The sequence below is a fragment of the Argiope bruennichi genome, chromosome 9 (assembly GCF_947563725.1).
Source record: "Argiope bruennichi chromosome 9, qqArgBrue1.1, whole genome shotgun sequence".
Taxonomy (NCBI): Eukaryota; Metazoa; Arthropoda; class Arachnida; order Araneae; family Araneidae; genus Argiope; species Argiope bruennichi.
The window spans coordinates 58,386,804-58,407,580 of record NC_079159.1 but is presented as its reverse complement, the minus strand read 5'-3'; the positions used below and the strand labels follow the sequence as shown (position 1 = coordinate 58,407,580).

Below are 20,777 nucleotides of genomic sequence, written 5' to 3'. Positions count from 1 at the left end.
ATAAAAGTGTAAATTTTTCAACTTATTTTCGAATATCCTTAGGTCTTTGTTATTTTATAATAACATAATTTTATTTCAAAGTTTTACAAAGACTATAAAAAGTGAATTAAATATATAATTAGGTTGCAGACAAATATTATCTTCAAATAAATATTTCCCATTTGTTTTCAAAAAAATTTTGAATTTAGTAAAATATTTTTGATTAACTAATACTTTGATAAAAGAAAACCCCGTTTTTTTACGACAAAAACAGAGCTATTAAAATGATCTAAAATCAGATAAAATAATATTATATTACTACTAATAATTCTGTATTTTGTTAATTAAGATGAATGTGTGTACGTTGGCGCTCCACAAGGCAGACCGTTTGACCAATAGCTACCAAATGTGGCACATACAGCCTGAGTAAAAACTTTAAGGCCAGTAAAAAATTTTGAGAAAATGTAAAATGAAATAAAAGGGATTCAAATAATATTAATTATTAAAGTTCATTGATAAGAAATAAATGCCATAAACATAATTTGTAAATACATAATTATGAGAAACATGTGGTTATTTAAAAAGTTAGTATTTCTGCCTGAGTAAAAACTTTAAGGCCACCAGTCATTTTTTAAAAATAAATATAACATAATCGTGTAATTACCATTACAACTACTAGCTTGTTACAACGCTGCAATTTTCATATTTGTCATACGTTTCTTCGAAGTATTGGTGATCTTTGTGAAGATGGCGAAGGGTAGGAAGTTAACTGATCGTGAAAGAGGACAGATCGAAGCTTTGTCTTCAACAGGAATGAGTAGTCGTGCTATTGCGATAAAGATAGGAAGGTCAAAGACTGTAGTCAACAAATTTTTTAAATTGAAAGACAATTATGGTAAAAAGAATACTGGGGGAAGACCTAAAGCTTTGTCCCCGCGTGATGAAAGAAGAGTTTGCCAACTTGCATCTACTGGAAAGTACTCAACCAGGAAACTGATTCCGACGACAGGTTTAAAAGTTTGTCAAAAAACGATTTATAACACAATTAGAAGGTCTGGAAGGTTCACTTATACAGCAAAATTGACTAAGCCTCAGTTACTGCAGAGACACAAAATAGAGCGTTTGAACTTTGGCCAGAAAGTCATGACCTGGGACAACCAATGAATAGAAATTATTTTTTCTGACGGAAAAAAAAAATGGAATTTGGATGGATTAGATGGCTGGAATTTCTACTGGCATGATATAAGAAATGAAAAAGAAATATTCTCCAAGCGCCAATTAGGTGGAGGGTCTGTCATGACTTGGGGCTGTTTTGCTTACAATGGTGTGGGCTCAATTGCATTCGTTTCAGGTAGAATGAATTCACAAGGATACCAAAATGTCCTAACAAATCATCTTTTGCCAAATGCTGAATGTCTTGCTGGAGAAAATTGGAAATATCAGCAAGACAAATGCATCAATCCATTCGAGTAACAGCACAAAAAATTGGTTCCAAGTCAACAATGTTGAAACTGTGAAATGGCAGCTAGATAACCTGACCTCAACCCAATCGAGAACCTTTAGGGTGACTTAGCAAGAAGAGTTTATGTAAATGGGAGACATTTTACAACAATAACAGAGCTGAAATCTACTACCGAAGATGAATGGTATAAAACCGACCCCACCCTTTGTCAAAAACTCGTTTCATCCATGAAAACAAGAATATTTGAAGTAATTCGAAGAAATGGCTCCTACACAACCTTCTAAGAATTTGTAATTTTTTTCTTATATGTTATTTTCCATGTTGGCCTTAAAGTTTTTACTCAGGCCCAAATATTCATCTGTGTGTTCTGTAATATTTTCTAATAATAAAATATTTGCAAATTAATTTTTCTACTTTTTTTTACTTTTATTTAAGCTTAATAATTATCAATCAAATGATATTTTAATTCCTCAGTTTATATGTTTCCATTTTCTCAAAAATTTTTACTGGCCTTAAAGTTTTTACTCAGGCTGTATATACCTTGGAGAAGAAAAACATAGAAATTGGAACAGTTTTCCAAAATGCTTATTGGAATTTTAATTAAAAATTAAGCTGAATTTTGGCATTTTTTCACGGAAAATTCCGAATGTATTATTGCACAAAAATAAATTTTGAACCAGATCAAAATTTAAAAAAAATTTTAATGATATCCATTTAATAGTAGTGTAAATTTTTCTTCAATTTTGGCATTTTTTAAAAGAATTTTTCTTCCTTAATTTTCAACAATAGATTTCATTGTTAAACTAAAATTCCTACCATTTTCATTGTTCCGTCAGATATTTAATGGTATTATTTTCTTTACATTGGTGAAAGTTTAAGAAGAAAGATCCTAATCAAAATTTTTGTCTTTTACAAGATGAATAAAAAACTGAAGTTACAATGCCACAAAATTAAAAAATAGATGAATTGGACATTTTTGTTTTTAATATCGCTATGATGTTATAATCTGCTGCCCATTAAATATGTTCATAAAGACGATTAAAAGAAATTTTCTATATTGGCCACGGTTAGAGAGAACAATTGTATACTTTTATAGTTTATTTTGATTAAAATGGAGAAAAATTTCTGACTAAAATAAAACAGTTCTCTGAATGAATAGTTAATTTTTCAAGATTAGAGTCGAAAGGAATATAATTTTGAAAGCTGTATTGCCACATTTTCTTGAAAATGTTTTTAAAATGTCTTCTCGATCTTGGAATTGCTTAGAATTCGGCCAAAAGAGCTATAAATTTACGTTTCAATTTTTCAATAATAAAAATATATCAATTTATGAAATTCAATGATAAATACAATTATTTATTCGAACAAGTAATTATTGCGCCAGTGAAACAGGTAGTGCGCTATTTCACGAATAAAGAATATTGCAGATTTTAATGTACTTAATTAATACAAGAAATTTAAAGAACAAGATAATTTAACAAGAAATTTATATTTAATTGATACAAGAAATTTTACGAAACGTTACAAGAAATTATATGGATGCTAAGTAATGCAAATTAATATAAGCTACCATTTTAATGCCAGTTAACTTAATTTAGAGATTAATTGTTACAGCACTCTTGTAGAAAATTTTGAAGAAAAAATGCAAAGCTAGACAAACAGAAAATTGCGCTTTATACAGACAGAATATTTCATGAACTGCATGTGACATTTATATTTTAAGTCAATTAAATTAGTCATTTATATATTTTTAATTATGTTATTTCCATGAAGTTCTTGTATTTTTAAATTCGTCTGTATAGCAATTGGTTAAACTCATTTAACAATGCGAAGAAAAAAATAAAAACCTGAAAAACTACATAATAATTAATATAGAAAAATTAGCTAAAACAACTAAAAACTATCAATAAAATTAAATACAGTTAATTCTGTATCGTGGGAAAATTCTTGAATTCATCATTGGTTCGTAAGAGAAAAATGATGTAATCTGTTAGTATTTGCTTGATAAGATCATGCAACAAGTCTTCAAGTCTAATGTTCCATAACGTGTTACTTGATTGGCGTAAAAAATTCTGCAAGTTTTTTAGAGGTCACAGGAAAATTCTTGCAGCTGAAACAAGCTCCGCCTTTCAAAACAAAGATAAAAATAGTTGCACCCTTCGAGTGAAATCACTTGATTTTGAACAAATTCTACAACAATTTGATAACAAACTGTAGTCTATTGTATATTGTGTATTAAACTGCCCCAAATAATCAGTAAGGAATCCACTCAATATTTTTTTCAATCAAGATAAAATAGTGGATTCAAATATAGATAATTTTAAACGAGTAGGATTACTTCCATCAATGTGCCTGTTATCGTAGCGGAAATTCAAATAACTAACTTTAATTTTCACCCTCATCTCAAATATCACCAAACTAAGCATCTATCATTTTGAAACAGAGGAAACCGGATAGTTGTAGAGTACTCAAGTAACGTGGGAAATCATCAGTATGCTGAATAATTGGATCTAGAATAGGTATTTATTTACATAAGATACACGGATATTATTGACAATATGAATAAACCATATGAGTTGACCACTGATATTATCGGTAATTTCTGGAGAATACAGAAATTTGATAGCATACAGAAAAACATAACTGAGTATCCACTTTAATCTACGATATAGACATTCAGAGACAGTTATCATCACAGATGGCAAAGTGTGCAACATTTCCAAAATTTCCTTGCACTCTCATCAGCTATATCTAGCTATTTATTCCACCCTTGCCCACTACATTTGAACCGTATCTGAAAGACATTTGCGAAAGCAATCAATCAATCTTACCTTTCCTGAGCTACGATTTCCTGCTGTACGCATGCGTTAGAGATTAACCCCCACTTTTTCTGACCAAAAAAGTAGAACAATTAAAAAAAATCCAGGCATTATTGGTTTCTAAAACGTTTTGGTATTAGTTAATGTGATTAGATAGGCAATATTAGGCGAGACAAACTTGAATTTTAGCTAGTTGACCCGAAATTTAAAGCGGCATCGAATTTATTCAGAATTTGAATTAGCTGCCCAGTATTGTCTTGAATTTTTTTGATAACTAAATGGCATGTGTCGAAAACAATTTCCAACTTGTCTTGTGCGTAAAAATTGATAAAACATCTCAAATTAACCAGGACAGTCCCACTCTATATCTTTCTTAAAAAGAAAGTCTCTCTCTGAAAAACATCATGCGTTTGAATCAAATGTTTTTTTTTTATACAGAATATTTAAAATTAATATGAAACTATTTAGAAAATCATATCTTCGTTTCTACAAAATGGATCCGAATGAAATTTCATATATTTGTTACTTAGATCATGGAGTAAAGGTTCTGCTCCCCAAAAAAATGGATTTAAATTTTGAAAGCAGGTAACGCTGCAATGAATTAAAAAAGTAAGATAATAATTCAAAAATAAAAAATATAATAAAATATTTTATTTATTTATAAATTTGTGTTCGTCATGTGTATATTTTGTCGGTAAACAATGTGCTGAAAGCGCATCACCACGTTGTCAGTGTCCCACACAATATTTCATTCTTGATAAATAGCATCTTTGAAACAACCGTATAGCCAGAAGTCACAAAGATTCAGATTTGGTGACGGTGCTGGCCAGGCTAGGGTAAAGTACGTGAGATGTGATATTCATGAAGCAAATGAGCTTGAGTAATGTTATTTACAAGCCTTGCCATATGAGTAGTTGCACAGTCTTGCATTAATAATGTGGTGGCCAAATAGTTTCTTTGCCTTAACATCAAGACAATATGATCCGACAGAAGTCTGTTGCATTGATAGCTGGGGGCTGTACATCTAAAAGAGCCGTTCACTGCGATTTCCTAGAAGAATTATGGATCAACAGTGAAATTCGACATGAATCCATACCATGGCATGGCGTATGGGAATGCACGGAATGAGAGTTGTTGTAATCCCATATGCAGCAGTTCTGTGTGTTTACAGCAGCATCTATCTGAAAATGAGTCTCATCAGTCAATGACATTCGCAATGTCCGGTAGTCATAGACTTACAACCTCGTCAGAAAACGGAAGGCAAAATCAAGACATGAAGAGGCAATTTCGAAGTTTCAATTGATGTATGTAATGCATCTTGTAAGAGTATAATCTCAAAATATTGCGTAAAATTATTAACCACAGAAAATACAGCACGGTTACCCATGGAATATCCAGTGCTCGTGCTAGTGGGTGGACACTTACAGAATATTTGAAGAACTTTCAGATAATTCAGCTATTAATATTCCAACTTTTTCTACAATTTCCGGTTCCTGGTGCAACAGCTAGTTTCTTCAAACGTAACGTACCATGCCTTTAACAGTATTTACGGACATGGTCCTTAAGTTTCTCATGCACCAAAAAGCACTGAGTGGGGCTGAAGATTTGCTCGCATTCTGATAAAAGAGTTTTATGATATCCATTGCTGGCGAATGATTTCTTTGAATCTTATGTATTACTTTTATAGCGAAATTAAATATGCTACTAATTAGCATGAAGTTTTAAGCAGTACAACGAAATTAATCGGCAAAATTTCAAACTAATTTTTTGACGAAAATCTTGCCCCCCATGGTTTAAATAACAAATAATGAAGTTGCATTCCGATCCGTACAGTAGAAATGGAGCAAAGGATCTCTGAGTACCATCCGTTTAATTTTAACTATGCCGCATTTATTATTAGATCGTTTGTATTAGAAAAACTGTCTTTTAAATTCAATTTTTTATAGTCTCTGCTTTTCAACTTTTAAATAGTTTCTGCTTACACATAAAATAAAGTTTCCTTATTATGACCAATGCACTTAATCAGTCTGAAAAAATAGCAATAGCAAAATACTTTATTCGAGTTTTTTTTTTTTTTTTTAACATTTCCTGATTTTTTAAAATTTATGGTTAATTATTTTATTGTTTCTATAAAATTTTTGGAAATACGTAGAAGATCCCATTCTCTTTCCCTTAGTCAACATCTCAGATTGTAGCTCAGATTCAAGAACTTACACAGTTTTTAGCAACATTGCATTTACTAATTCTAATATATTTATTTTTCATTCAAAATAAGAGGATGGAGTTATAAAACAGGTAAAAAGCTTAAAAGATGATTCGAATCTCTAGTGTCTAGTTGAACAATTGTAACATGATAATCTTTTAAGCTTAATGTGTGGTATCCACTCCCTTTTTAAAATTTATTCTTAATTATGTAGTAACTACAATATGCATAAGGAAAATGCATTTATTATTAAAAAAAACTAGCCTCTTTTGGGACCAGCTGATTCACCGAGGTTTCAGTTATATCATTTAGATAAAACTTTATTTTTCCATTATGATTTCCTCCTCCTTTTCACAATTTCCTCAAATTGTCGGATATTAAAGGTGTTTTTATTTTAACTGTGTTTCACATGTTCTGTTGATTCTGTACATGAACCTCACTAATGGATATCAGGCCCATGATACCACAGAGCTATTAAAATGCAAATGTGCACTTTATTTATTTTTTTTTTAATTTTTGCGGTATTGCGGTACCAACAATGTAAATTTTTTTGAAAATTAAACAAAAAATATTTTTGAAAAGTTGCGAAAATCCTAGAAAAATCCGCACTACTATAAAAATATAAAACCGGTATAATTAAAATGATGATTTTTTAAATTTTGAAATGGCGTGAAATGCATTTTTGTGCTGTAATATTTTTGCAGTTTTTCGCGACAAAAATTTGCTTATTTTATAATTAATTAAAATTTTTAAAAGTCATCCCACATGCACATTCTCACCTTCCCAAATATATATATATCAAACGTGGTAATCAAACGGTCTGAAAAAAAATTTAGATTTTTTATTTGCATTCAATTTAATGATTTTGCAAAATTGTATCAAGATTTTATTTTAATCCTATGTTTCTCAATCTATTTTCCCGAATAACCCGACAGTGTATGCATAATTAACTATCCTCCTTCTTCCCTGGCCATCTTGCTATTCTGCAAATACAAACAAAAAATATTTAAAGCTCTAATAATCAATTAAAACATCATCAGTTTTATAAACTGATGAAACAAGCATAATTAATTTTTAATAATATATGAATAAAAAAACATGTTTGACTTTATTAAATTAATTTGGAATAAAATCTTAATCTGGGATCTAAACATAAAATCGTATTGATTCCAAAGTAAATCTGAAATGAAAGAGATTATTACAACGGACGCTATTCTACTATACGATGAAATTGTATTTTACAATCGCAGTCTTCTGCATTTCAAATTTCCTTACTTTATCTATAATCAATAGAAATAATGCTCGAAAACTTGGCTGCAAAAATTTAGAATTGTATATAATCAAAAAAAAGTTAAAAGAAAAAAATCTACCTGATATTCTATTCTGCAATGAATAATTTTTTTTTTTTTTTTTGCACAGAATTTTTAAATTTTAGCTTTCAATCAATATTATTCTATATTTTACTTTGCCTTCTCATCACGTCAACTATGGCCGTTTATTGAATAAAACAATCATTTTCAAATATTTTAGGAAGCTGACTTAACTAATTAAATCAAATCAGTCAAATTAAAGCAAAATATAATCAATCGAAATAATAATTATAATCTTTTTGGCAAAGCTAGAAGGCGATGATAGATTACTTCGGTTCGCAAGAAAGAAAAGAAAAAACATTTCACTCTCTTCGCCATTTCCATCTCAAATTTCATAAGAATTGGAGGGATAAGAATGAAAGAATGTGAAAAAATTCAACAGGATATAACAGTTTTCCACCTATGTATTCCACGCAATAGTTAAAAAAACAGTCGTTATGGATTCAAGATCACTTTTAATCTAATAATTTTTAAGCAACTGAAGTTATCAAAACACTTTCAATACTAAAATTAATTTTTATTCACAGAATATCCCTAAAAAGTGAACAAACATTTATTTCCTCAACTATTATATCTAGACGTATATTTCTAATTGCAAAGTTTCATTAAATAGGTAGACAATTGTACGAATACCTTTTGCCTTCTGTAAAGGTTGATATTAATTTTTAAAAAATGATAATTTTTATAAGCCCTTTTTAATGGAAAAGTGTCAATAATTAAAATATTTCTCTTACACTTATCTATGCACTCACAAAGTGTTATGTTTTCAGCTATAAAATTTGCAAAGATATTAAAAGGCAAATTTATTGATTTAGGCCACTTTTTCTTATATCTGACTCACATACGAACAAGCTTTCCACTATACTTTTCAGGATAATACACATATCAAGATATATAATTAAAAAGGCAAAATGAAAATATGGTAAGGCAATTATTAACTTTCTTAAAATTCAAAAATGGGCAATGACACATGCATTATTTTAACTATATACAAAATTTAATCTTGAATCTTATATACCATGCAGAAATGCACTGTTCTAATAATACTTGCATAGTACGTTATATAACCCATCGTTTCCGATTTATACATTAATTCAGATACAATGCTATAAGTGAATATATTGGTCACAATTCAGCGTCCTGCTGTAGAAAACGGGATAAACCAACGAGATTTTGAAAATGCTACTACATACACATATGGAAAATTGTCACTGATGATCACCTCTTACGATGAATGGATTTTAATTATTTCAAAAGTTATCTTTTAGACGATTAATACTTTAATCTAAATTATAGTAGCATTCATCACTTCACATAACATTTGTGAGGGAAGAAGGATTTGATTCTACCTTAAGTAGTTCTTGATTGTAAAACTTTAGTCGGCGATCATGATCTATGTAGCTATTCATGATGTCCTTGCATTCCTTTATGAATGCCAGTTATTAAATTGAACTATTCTCTACATTTTCGTTTTTGGAAAGTTAAATTTTGGATTCACAGTTCGTATACGAGCAAAATGGAAATTTGAATAAGTCAAAAACACAACATCTGTATCATTTCTATAACGCCTCATCCTTTTTGTTTCTCTCCGGGGAAGTTAGGATCCAGTAATTGCAATTATTAAACCATCATAATAATAGTATGCAAGTATGGCGGGAATTCGGAAAGCCAGTATTCCAAACCCATACATTCTAAACCAGTAGCATTTCAAAATGCACTATATTATTGAAGGACGTTATTCTTTTGGAAGGTTAATATTACGTACACCACTGCGAACAAATAATTTTTTTCTAGTTTAAAATTCCACTACTTCTATAAAATATCTGAAATGTTCAAATTTCTATTTTTTTTTAAATTTTTTTTCTTTTTTCTTTATAAAATCGAAGTTAAAATTTCAACTAATGAAGTATCAACAAAATTTTAACTAAATGAAGTATGGTTTGTAGCAAATGTCTTTCAAGTCATGTTGACTAAATGACAAATATTTACAAATGGCAGCTTTTCTGTATTTAAATTTGCATTTTAGAAATAAATGTTTTCCTACAAATTCATGATTAAAATTTAGCATATCTCTACATATTTTAGATAGAAATATGAAGCTTTTTGTATGTAGATATAAATGTAAGAGGAACATTTCATTAACTAGCTTGTTTACACTATGGAGACAGTATAAAAATTCAATTTTTTAGCTAACTTCATAATTATTTTATTTTTAACTTCCACAAAAACTGAAATATTTGCATAAAATTGTCCAATTTATTTAGTGAAACTTTGTAGTTGGAAGAATGTGTCACAATGCAACATTTAAAGAAATAAATTATTGCTCCCTTTTTCAGGACACTCTGTGTAGAGGACGCTTTAGGAAGACCTGTTTTAGGACAATTATTAAAAAAAAATCATTTACTCAACACATAAATTTAAAGATAAAAACTTAAGCGAGGGTTCTACCCAGTTTCCCAAATTATCATTAACATAACTTTAGCTGTCTGATATCAAACTAGCCATGCAAATAACATTACGATCCTCTAAAGCTTATCAGAAATTTTCTATAATCTCACTTACAAATAAGAAATGCCCCCCCCCCCCTCCTTGCGCATAAAATATATAAGCTTATTTCTTATATATATATATATATATATATATTTGCTTTTTTACAAAGAGCGTGTCATTTTGGGTACTAATCATGGATCAACAATATTCTTTAAAATTAAAAACTGTCATTAAGATAGAAATTATTCTACTTGTTTACTGAGTCGAGTTCGAGATTTTGATATATCCCCGTGTTTCAGTCATTCTGAGTTCAATAAATGCATTTTTGAGTAATATCTATTTGTTTATATGTGAACATGATAACTAAAAAAAAAACACTTTGAGCTAGATGAAGGAAATTTGGTATGTGATCTTTTCATCAACTTTTAAATTTCTGTAAAATTGTGAAGAACATTAACAAAAATTTGTCTGTTTACCCGAATACAAGAGAATACAATTAGGGATTGCAATACCGGTATACCGGGATACCGAATACCGGTATTTTGAGCAATTTGTACAATTTTGTTATACCGGTATTCACAAGTTTAAATACCGTTTTTTCGGTATTTACTAAAAATTTTTAAAATTTCTCCACTATATGTTCAGGTATCGCGAACATAGCAAAATAGTATGCTTTTTGTTTTTATGTCTCCATAACGGGCGAAATTAATTAGCTAATTAACGGCTTAATTAATTGCTTAAATCTAAATTAGAGAAACATGGATTATTCCTGAAAGAAAATATTGAATCCTTAACGACTGATGGAGCAACGATTATGAAAAAAGTTGAAAAGTTGATTGGTGCAAATCAGCAGTTGTGCTATGCACATGGTATTATTCAATTAGGAGTAATAGATGTATTATACCAAAAAAATAAAGAACAGAAGAATCCAAATACTGTGGATATAGAAATTTCGGATTCCAACTTTGAAAAGAGTAAGAGTGAGAGTGATATTGACAATGTAATTGTTGAAGAAGATATTGCTAATGAGGATGAAATATTAACCTATCAAGAATTGCTTCCTATAATTTATAAAGTTCGAAAAATTGTTAAGATATTTAAACGATCCCCTATAAAAAGGATATTTTACTAAAATATATGCTAACAGAAACTGAACAGCTGAAAATAAAATAGAATATATGTTAATATTAGATCCTAAAACACGTTGGAATAGTTTACTCCTAATGATGGAACGATTTTTGAAACTGAGAAGTCCAATCCAGAAAGCAATAATCGACTTAAACCTGTAAATTCAGATAGTGAATTCGACTTAATATCCAGAACTATATCAGCTCTACTTCCAATAAAACTGACAATTGAGGCATTGTGTTGGAGAGATTGTAATTTATTAACAGCTAATGCAACAATAAATTTCATGTTGCAGTCACTGAAAGAACAGCACACATCACTATCTTAAGAATTATATATTACATTGAAAAATCGCACAGAAGAAAGGCATATCGAAATAGAAAATGTCTTACGGTATTTACATAATTATAATGATTTTAAAAATGAAAATGCAAAAGAAGAAAAGGAAATAACCAATTCAAATCTGATTAAGTTTAGAGTAAATTTTCTTAAAATTTTTTACCCATAACCCGATCCACATTCAGAAGAATTCGGTTCAATTATCGAAGATTATGATGTCACTACTGTCGACAGTGAAAAGGAATTGTCTCTTGAACAAAAATTAGAATTAGCGATAAATAAAAAGATTTCAACGAACCAAAATACAATACAGAAATCAGCTATATCCAAAACCATCCGACGAGAAATCGATTTATTTGAAGATGAGGGATTTAGAGGTAAATACTTGGAAAAAGTATATCGCGCATCGCTAACAGTGCCACCAACTAGCGTAGATGCCGAAAGAGCGTTTTCGACAGCTGGTAATTTTTACACAAAATTACTTTTCAGGCTTAATGACAGTACAATTGATGCATTATGTTTTTTAAGATCACATTTCAAAAAGTTGTAATTGTACCCCAGACTGAATAGTGATACTTACACTTTTTTGTGATTCAAATAAATAAGATATTTCTTTACTTTTTTGTGATTATATACTGTTATAATTTATGTTACAAATTATTTTTTGTGATATTTACACTCTCTAACAAAACTGGAAAATAAAACAAAGAAACGCCTGTGTTTTCTTTCTTTTTCTAAAATTTCTAATACCGGTATTAAAACCGGTATCCCGGTATTAAGATTTAAAAAATACTGAATACCGGTATTGAACTTTTGGTCCGGTATTGCAATCCCTAAATACAATATCTAGAAAATGTAAATAGTTGGGAGCATAAAATGTGGTACACAACTTTATCTTCTAAAAATTGGACCTAAACCAAGTTTGTACCAAGTGAAGTAACGAAGTCATCTGTCGGTCCTAAACTGAAAAAATTTAGGACATAAATAAATTAAATTTTATATGTAATATTGTGACTAAAATTGTAATTCCGTGACAAATCTTGGTTTAAAACAGACATTAAAATTGCACTCGGTTTTCTTCATTATATTACGAAACACAGAGTTAACATATGCGGGACTTTGAGAATAAAAATTTGAGCTCTCTTGGAGTTCACAATCTTGTTCAAGGTCCATAATATTATTGGAAAAGGGATAGCATCTTTATTAAGTAGTATGCAAGTACGTATCGAGAAGGCCGCTCCATTTGGTTTGGATTAACATGAACCCCTTTGCTTAACAATATTTTTTCTAATTCGGAAGTCTGGAGGCATTTATGTAGAATCATATTCAAATCTATTTAATTTCTTAAATGCTGTTATTTAATTACACAACGCTGGAAGGTTCTAAATCAATATTTTCCATATTCTCCTTATCGTCACTGATAATTTCATTAATCTTTTCTGAAACTGAACGCGGCTAATTTTTATTCACCTATAAATATTTCATTTTGCTTATATCATTGCAAAATACATTATTGTTTATATCAGAACAAAATAACATTATTGTTTATATCATTACTAAATAACATTTTTTCCCAAAAGATGCAAACTGTTTGTTGAAATAAGATCTTTTAAGACGTAACTAAAAGTTAAACGATATAAAGATAAATAAGAATATATTCTGTTCAAAAATTACACAGGATAAGGTGGTCGTATCTTGATCCAGTTAATACAATCATGAACAAGTTTTACACTTAGTGATTTCCAAACCAAGATTTGCATCATCAGTTTATGAATTTTTATGTAATAAATAACCAACACCTTTTTACACAGACTGTTGTTAACTTCTTTTAACTGACAGGTTGTTAACTGACTTTTTCACAGACTGTTGTTAACAATAAACTACGTCGCTGTCTTTGAAAAAGTAAAACTACAATAATCAGAAACTTTTTATAGATAATGCTGATTAAATTCTGTGTGAATGCAGATTAATAGATTTTGTTTTCTACGATAAAGCACATATGTATCTTTAAATTACATATATTTATAGATTGAAACTGATTATAAGAACCTGTAGTTTAATTTAAGTCGAACGATTTTACTTTTTTTAAACTCTTAAAATAGCTCTTTTCATCCTTTCCACCAAGAATTTATAGCATTCAGTTTCTCAAAAAAATTCTTCGTGGATTATCATTATTACTAAACTGTAAGGAAATTATTATGTACTAAAATTTTTGTCAATTTTGAATCACAGCCTGCAAAGCACTGCTAATTACTTTATTTCTATTACAAGACAAAAAAAGCGATTTTTTAAACTTAATGTTTAAAGATTGTTTATATGGAAAGATTAATATGACTGTGTCTTAAGATTAGTTTACACTCGGCCAGTTATAAGACGACCAGTAGGCAGCACATGCGTAGAAAGAGATATGCACTTGCGTTTATTTATGGTAAACTAATTACATTCAATTCATATTTTTCAGCATTATAAAAGTGAAAGTTTAAATGAATGCATTCCATATTAACAGCTTTCTTAACCTTTAATAGGAAAACTAATATTCTGGATTAACCAGCTACTTGCCAAAGGAAGCTAGTAATAAATATAATTTTAAGGTTGGTTCACACTCGACCAGTTGTGAGATGGTCACTTGCAGTGCATGCGTAGAAAGGCTGAAAAATGCTATTCGGTCAATGGCAAGTGCTTGTTCCGACCGGACAACAACATGCCGTTGTATTGTATTTTTTTCTTATACCGCCTGCGCTTGTAGAATTTAGTGGGGGTTTATTTGGGGGTGGGGGACGCGAAAAAAATTGATCACTTATCATAGATTAATTCCGATATTTTTTTGCTCTTTGATTTTTCTAATGCGAGGTTAAGTTTTTTTTCCCTATAATTTTCAAAATTTAGGCATGTTGATCTTTTTCTTTATTTTATCATATTTCTTTGTGTAAATATCCATCATTTTAATACGATACGCAGTGAAAAAGAAAAATTCAGGGGCGCCAAAACGGCTATTTATAGCCAAGCGTAGAATGCCTGAATCTATTTTATAAAATTGGTCCCTTTCTGCGCATGCGTTGTCTTATTGATTGTCTTATAACTGGTCGAGCGTAAACCCACCTTTAAAGTTTTAAACAAAATTTTCAAAATAATGCAGTAACTTTTCGAAGGTTGGTTAAGTGCGCCATATGACTATCAAATAACCATGTTTTTATACAATTTTATTTAACTTTGTATTTTTCATATTTTTAGAAATAGAATTTTGTAATTTATTTTTCGATCATTTCTAAGTGAATAAAAATTTTATGCATTTTTGTGTTCTCAATGGAAACATTATACTTTTGGAATTTAATTATCAGTTAATCGATTAATTTAATTTAATTTTGATTACATATCATTTATACCACCAAATAATAAACAAAAAAACAGTTATCAGTATTTTATAATATTTGTAACAATTTATATATTTAAAATAATTAAGAAAAGTAAAAGACTAATATCTCAGTTTGAACTACAGTAATGATTTTGCCAAACTATATATCCAATGAAAGCTCTTGACACCTAGATAAGTTGTCAATAGTTACGTGTCTATCATCGCTACAAGTTTTGAGAGATATCTTTATAACGCTATTTAACTGTATATACTTTATGGAAAAAAATCACAACAGAGTTCTCCAATCCAGTCACTGTACCAATTTAGCCATTTGTTTTCCTAATAAAAATGTATGGCCCCTAAATAAATTAACAATAGTCGCTTGTTCCTCGACGTTTCATATTCTCGAGATAAAGCTAAAAAAAAAAAAACATTATATCACTGTACATTCTCTAATGGGAGAAAAAGCATGTCATAGTTTGGCATCTCCAACCACAGTACCGATCTCGACAATTTTTATTTCATACGATAACTCATGATCTCTATATATGCCATTATTTGTCACTAGTCTTCCTCCATCCATATTTCGACAGGTACTGCAAAATAAATCCTTTCCAAAATCCCCATTGTTGACAATTGCACTGATTTCTCCAATTTCATTCGCCAATCAATTTGCTTTTTTGCATGCATAGTTGAGCAATCAGAATGCTTTATATTTATTGTGCAAGCATTTAAAATTATACTCTCACTTATGTGATAAGAAGTAATTCATCAAAGTAATTTGATTTGTTTCCAACGACGGCAAGTTATAAGTTAAATTCTAAAGAGTAGAATATAGTTAAAATAAAAAATATCTGCTTTTATTGCACTATTAAATACGGATTTTTAAAAACTGTTTTTATTTTCTTTTAAACTAAAGCCATTCATAGCCGTTAAAATTCTATACACAAATTTAAGAGAATCCTTGAATATTTTACATATTCTAAGGAGATTTAACTGAATAGAAAGAACTACAAATTTCCAAAATTAAATGCATAATCTAATTAGACATTTAATACGGCACTCCACCCCAACACCGTGCACGAAGCACATCGTTGGCAATCTAATTAGACATTTGTTACGGCACTCCACCCCAACACCGTGCACGAAGCACATCGTTGGCAATCTAATTAGACAGTAGGGAAAAAAACAATTAAAGGGCGTAACGCTTCAACCCCATATATACACAGTTTTGAAATTCTCGTATAGAAAATATACAGAAAAACTATTGTAAATGTAAAAAAAAAAAAAAGTGCGAGGGAAAAAAAAAAAAAAAACACTCGAGATTTTGACGAATCTCCCTGTTTCTGATCGCCTCAGACCAAAAAGAGAGTTTTTTTGGAATTACGTCTATGAATATGTTGATTAAAAAACTCGCTGAATTAGAGCGATGAAATTTGGTAGGTAGTCTTGCCACCAAATGTATAGATTTTAATATCGCATACATTGTTAGAATAATAAAATTTATTAATTGATTATGAGTAAGTACTTTGATCTTTGCGGCGAATATTATCCAGATTAAAAGCTGTTCAGCGATTCATAATTCAGTTGTTAAATGTGAATGGTATTTCAAAAACGATTTTACACCACTCCTATTTTCAGGAATAAAATTTTTATTCTTGTGATTATTTACTTATATATTTGTTTATCAAAAGTGTACTGATTTTATGACGCGTTTTCAAAATACTAATCTTTGAATGATACTATTTCTGTTAAAAACAGTTTCTGCGATTTCTTAAAATCCAACTTCTGTTTTGTCTAAGCAAGTTTCAATATTACAAACCCACAAAAGACAGATTAAAGTATCGCCAAATCCTTTTAGATTTTATTAGGAGAAAAAATAATAATTTTAAAAATTTGCCGAAATGCAGGAAAAAAATTGTTTGACTAATTGTCATTATTATATTACTGCAAGTCAAACGATCCTGCCTGTAGCGTGTTACTCACACTTATGCAATTTTATTATTAGAAGATATTACAAGTTAAAATTGGGTCACAAAGTGTCCGTTCATGTTGATTTTTTGAAACAAATTCTTTTCGTTTATTAATTTTTTCTGACAAGTGATTTTTAAAAAAATGACATCTCGCTCAGATGGAAACAAAATAAAATGCATTTAATGATTCTTAGATTTATGGTATATCGATATCAAGAAAAAAAGACAAGCAATTAGGGCACTAATTTTGAAAAAAGCAGTTTCAAAATTCTCTCTTTCTTTAGTAAACTACCAAAGAATTAAAAACGCCAAATTTGGCATTTATAAGGCATTTTAAAGCCAATACAAATTAACCTGTTTAAAGTTCATTAATATTTTAAACACAGAAGTGAAATTTTGAAAGTTTCCGTTGATAAAGCATTGCATTTAAGTGGAACTATTGCGCCGGAAGTTCGAATGTTGGATATTCTGTGATAAACAAAACAGGAAACATCCCCCATAGAATATTCTCAAATTTCAATGAAATAATTCTGGCTGCCTTGAGATAATTTTCTTTTTAATTTTATCCTCCTATAATTCATTAGAATACTTCTGTTCTAATAGTGCTTATCAACGAAAAAATAAAAAATGATGTTTATTTTTTATTTTACAGTCGTTTAAAAAAATATGCATAGGAAATCCTTCGTTCCTGTATTTCATCAAAGTACATAACATTCTTGCAGATGTAAATCTACTCTTAATCTATCTTAAACGCAACCCTTCAGCCGAAAAATAAGGTTCCCTCCGTGAAAAATTTCTGTTTTTTATTATTTAAACCCTTTCACAAGCTTTACCAAATCTGATACATCGGATATCACCTGTCAACAAATCTTTCTTGAACATAGGCAGCAGCATTATGTTGACTTTATTCAAATTTATACAGATGGATTCAAATCAGCTAACACTGTATCTTTTTCAGTCATTTTCCCAGATAATGTGTTTTCTTTTAAAATTAATTTTTTCTGTTCAGTGTGCACTACAAAGATAACTGTGCACTGGAAGAATATGTACTGGAAGAAATTTCTGATAGTCTAAGGTATTCTGATAGTCAAAAGCATTTCATCATTTTCACAGACTCTCTTAGTGTTTTAGAGTCTCTTGAATGATTTCATCCTCAGTCTCATTATCATCCCCTCGTTTTAAATGTTTTGGATATTTTAAAGAAACTAGCATCTCGAGATTTTAACGTTTTATTATGCTGGGTACCATCCCATGTTGGGATTGTGGACAACGAAAGAGCAGACAAGGCTGCCAAATTGGCGACTGCCACAAAGAATACTACTACATCTTTGACAGACTTGAAAAAAAAAATATAAAAATATTTCTTTAAAACAAATGGCAAAGAGAATGAGATATTGAAAGCGAAAACAAGCTTCATGGAGTTAAACCTACTGTCGAACTTTGGCCTTCTTAAATTAACAGAAAAGCGGATACAATTCCCACTAGGTTATGAGTGGGTCATACTCGATATACACATCTTCATCTGCTGTTAGGAGAACAAGCTCCTATGTGTTCTCTGTGCAACTGCACTATGTCCGTCCAACATATACTTTCTAAATGCCCAAATTTTTATACACAGCGTTTACATTTTTTAAAATCTAATAATATTGTTTTATCCACTTTACTTGGAAAAACTCCACATGATAACCTCTTACCCTCACTAAAATCAATTGGTTTTTATTCACATTTTATTTATTTAGTCTACTGCCCTTTCTTTTTTGCAGGTTATCTACTATTAATTTTTTCCCCGCATTGTTTCCTATACCAAGGAATTTCGAAATTATAATTTGAAAGAATTTTGCCTAGTTTGGCGCAGCATGGCCAAATATATGGCCCTTGTGCCAAAAAAACCAAACAAAAAAATATGCAACACATAAATGTATTCTAAAAAGCAATCAAGTTGAAAAAAAGATAAGCTCAATGTAGATATGAAATCGACACAAGTTTGATAACTTCGCTTTTTTTCCCTTTTATCTCTAATGCAAAAATTAAGATAGAATATTAAGTGGTGAAACACACGTGCGAGGGAATTCCCCTATTAATTTTATAACGTAAGAGCGAAGTGTCAGCTGGGGATTCCCCTTTAATGAACACTTTTTGTCGTTTGTTAGAGAATGTGATCTTTATTAAACTTTGAGATGATAATATCGGAAGAGATAAGATTCCCCCAGTCTGTTATTGAAACATTTTGCATGAAAAACGTGAATAATAACAGGAAGTGCAGCTTACAACAACATTATTATCGCAGAAGCTTGTTACAATTAATACTTTCTCACGAATATTTAGAGAGTGTTATCTGAAATGACAGGACTTCCTGATTGTCCGGAAAGAGTCCCGATTTTTGACTTTATCTTCAGTTTGAAATATGTTTTGGATTGTACCATTTTTTAATAATAAATTATTTGATTAAATTTACAAAAACAGCACGAGATTTAATTTAAAAAAATGTTTTTTAATGGTCCTTTTTTTGGGGGGGGGAGTTGACTATGCCGCGAATATTATTGCTCATCTGTCCCTACTAAGAATGAATTAATTTCAAGAAAAAATTAATTAACATAACGTTTCTCCATTTCTTTCAACCTTCATTTCGAGAGAGAGATATAGATATATATATATAGAGATATATACATATATATATATATATAGAGAGAGAGAGAGAGAGTGTGAACTAATAGTAGGAATTAAATAAATTTTATCTCATGATAAAATTATATATAAGAAAAAAAATCTGGCCACTTGTTTATATAATTTATATTAATTAAAATTGTCAAAACGTTCTGAACATTCGTAAAATTCTCTAAAAATTCTGACACAGCATAACATACATAACTTCAATTACATTACTAAAAACTCCATGATGTCATAATATTTTGCTGAGTGGTTAATATTATTCTTTGGTTCCAAAAGTTTTTACTTCTAAATAAAAGTTCTAAATCCATAATAAATTGAAATTAACAAAACAAAGCAATTTTCAACTTATTTTCCAATTAATATCAAATTCATATAATCATTAAGTGTTTACTTACAACAATGTCAGGAATTTTCTAGCACACAGAATTAATTTCTTCGTCCGAAACTGCTTCGTGTTTGGAAAGTTGATGGAATTAAAAACAACTCATTGAATTTTGGATAGCAATTTTGCATTTAAAGAGCAGCGGGACGTGAATCATCACCTGCGCATGCGCTTTCTTCCCCTAGCTTAATCTGGCTCTTGCAACCTTTTGCCAAAGAGGAAATAAAACTACGCCAAACTAGCTATCGAAACAGCAGTGTGTTTGAAATTCTTATCTAATAAAGAATTGGAAAAAAGTACTTCGCCAACTAAGCCACTGGATTAAGGTGGTCACAGACAGATTCGATAAAAAAAATGTTATAAGTTTAGTTAGTAAATAAATAAATTTGCGAAACATTTTTGCTAAATTTGCTATTTATTCCATTAACTATAAAATGTTATTAGCCTAACTGCAAATAAATAAATTTGAAAAAAGGATATTTACATTAATTATAGAATATTTAAGTTACGATATTAATATTTTATTGGACTTAAATATTTAAGTTCTTAAATATTTGAGTCATTACAGTGTGTAAAAAATCGAGTTTCTGCTTTAAATATATTGCATACA

General features: G+C 29.7%; 1 protein-coding gene across 2 annotated transcripts in view; it reads right to left on the bottom strand.

Annotated features, from left to right (window-relative positions):
- LOC129984083 (interferon regulatory factor 4-like) overlaps positions 1–20,293 on the bottom strand; it is a 68,754-nt gene extending 48,461 nt beyond the window's left edge. The window contains exon 1 of one of the 2 annotated variants that reach the window (XM_056093861.1): positions 20,181–20,293. The gene's annotated coding sequence lies outside the window, so the exon portion shown is untranslated. The remainder of the gene's footprint in view (positions 1–20,180) is intronic. The other variant, XM_056093862.1, reaches the window with a different exon arrangement.
- Between the last annotated feature and the right edge of the window lie 484 nt (positions 20,294–20,777).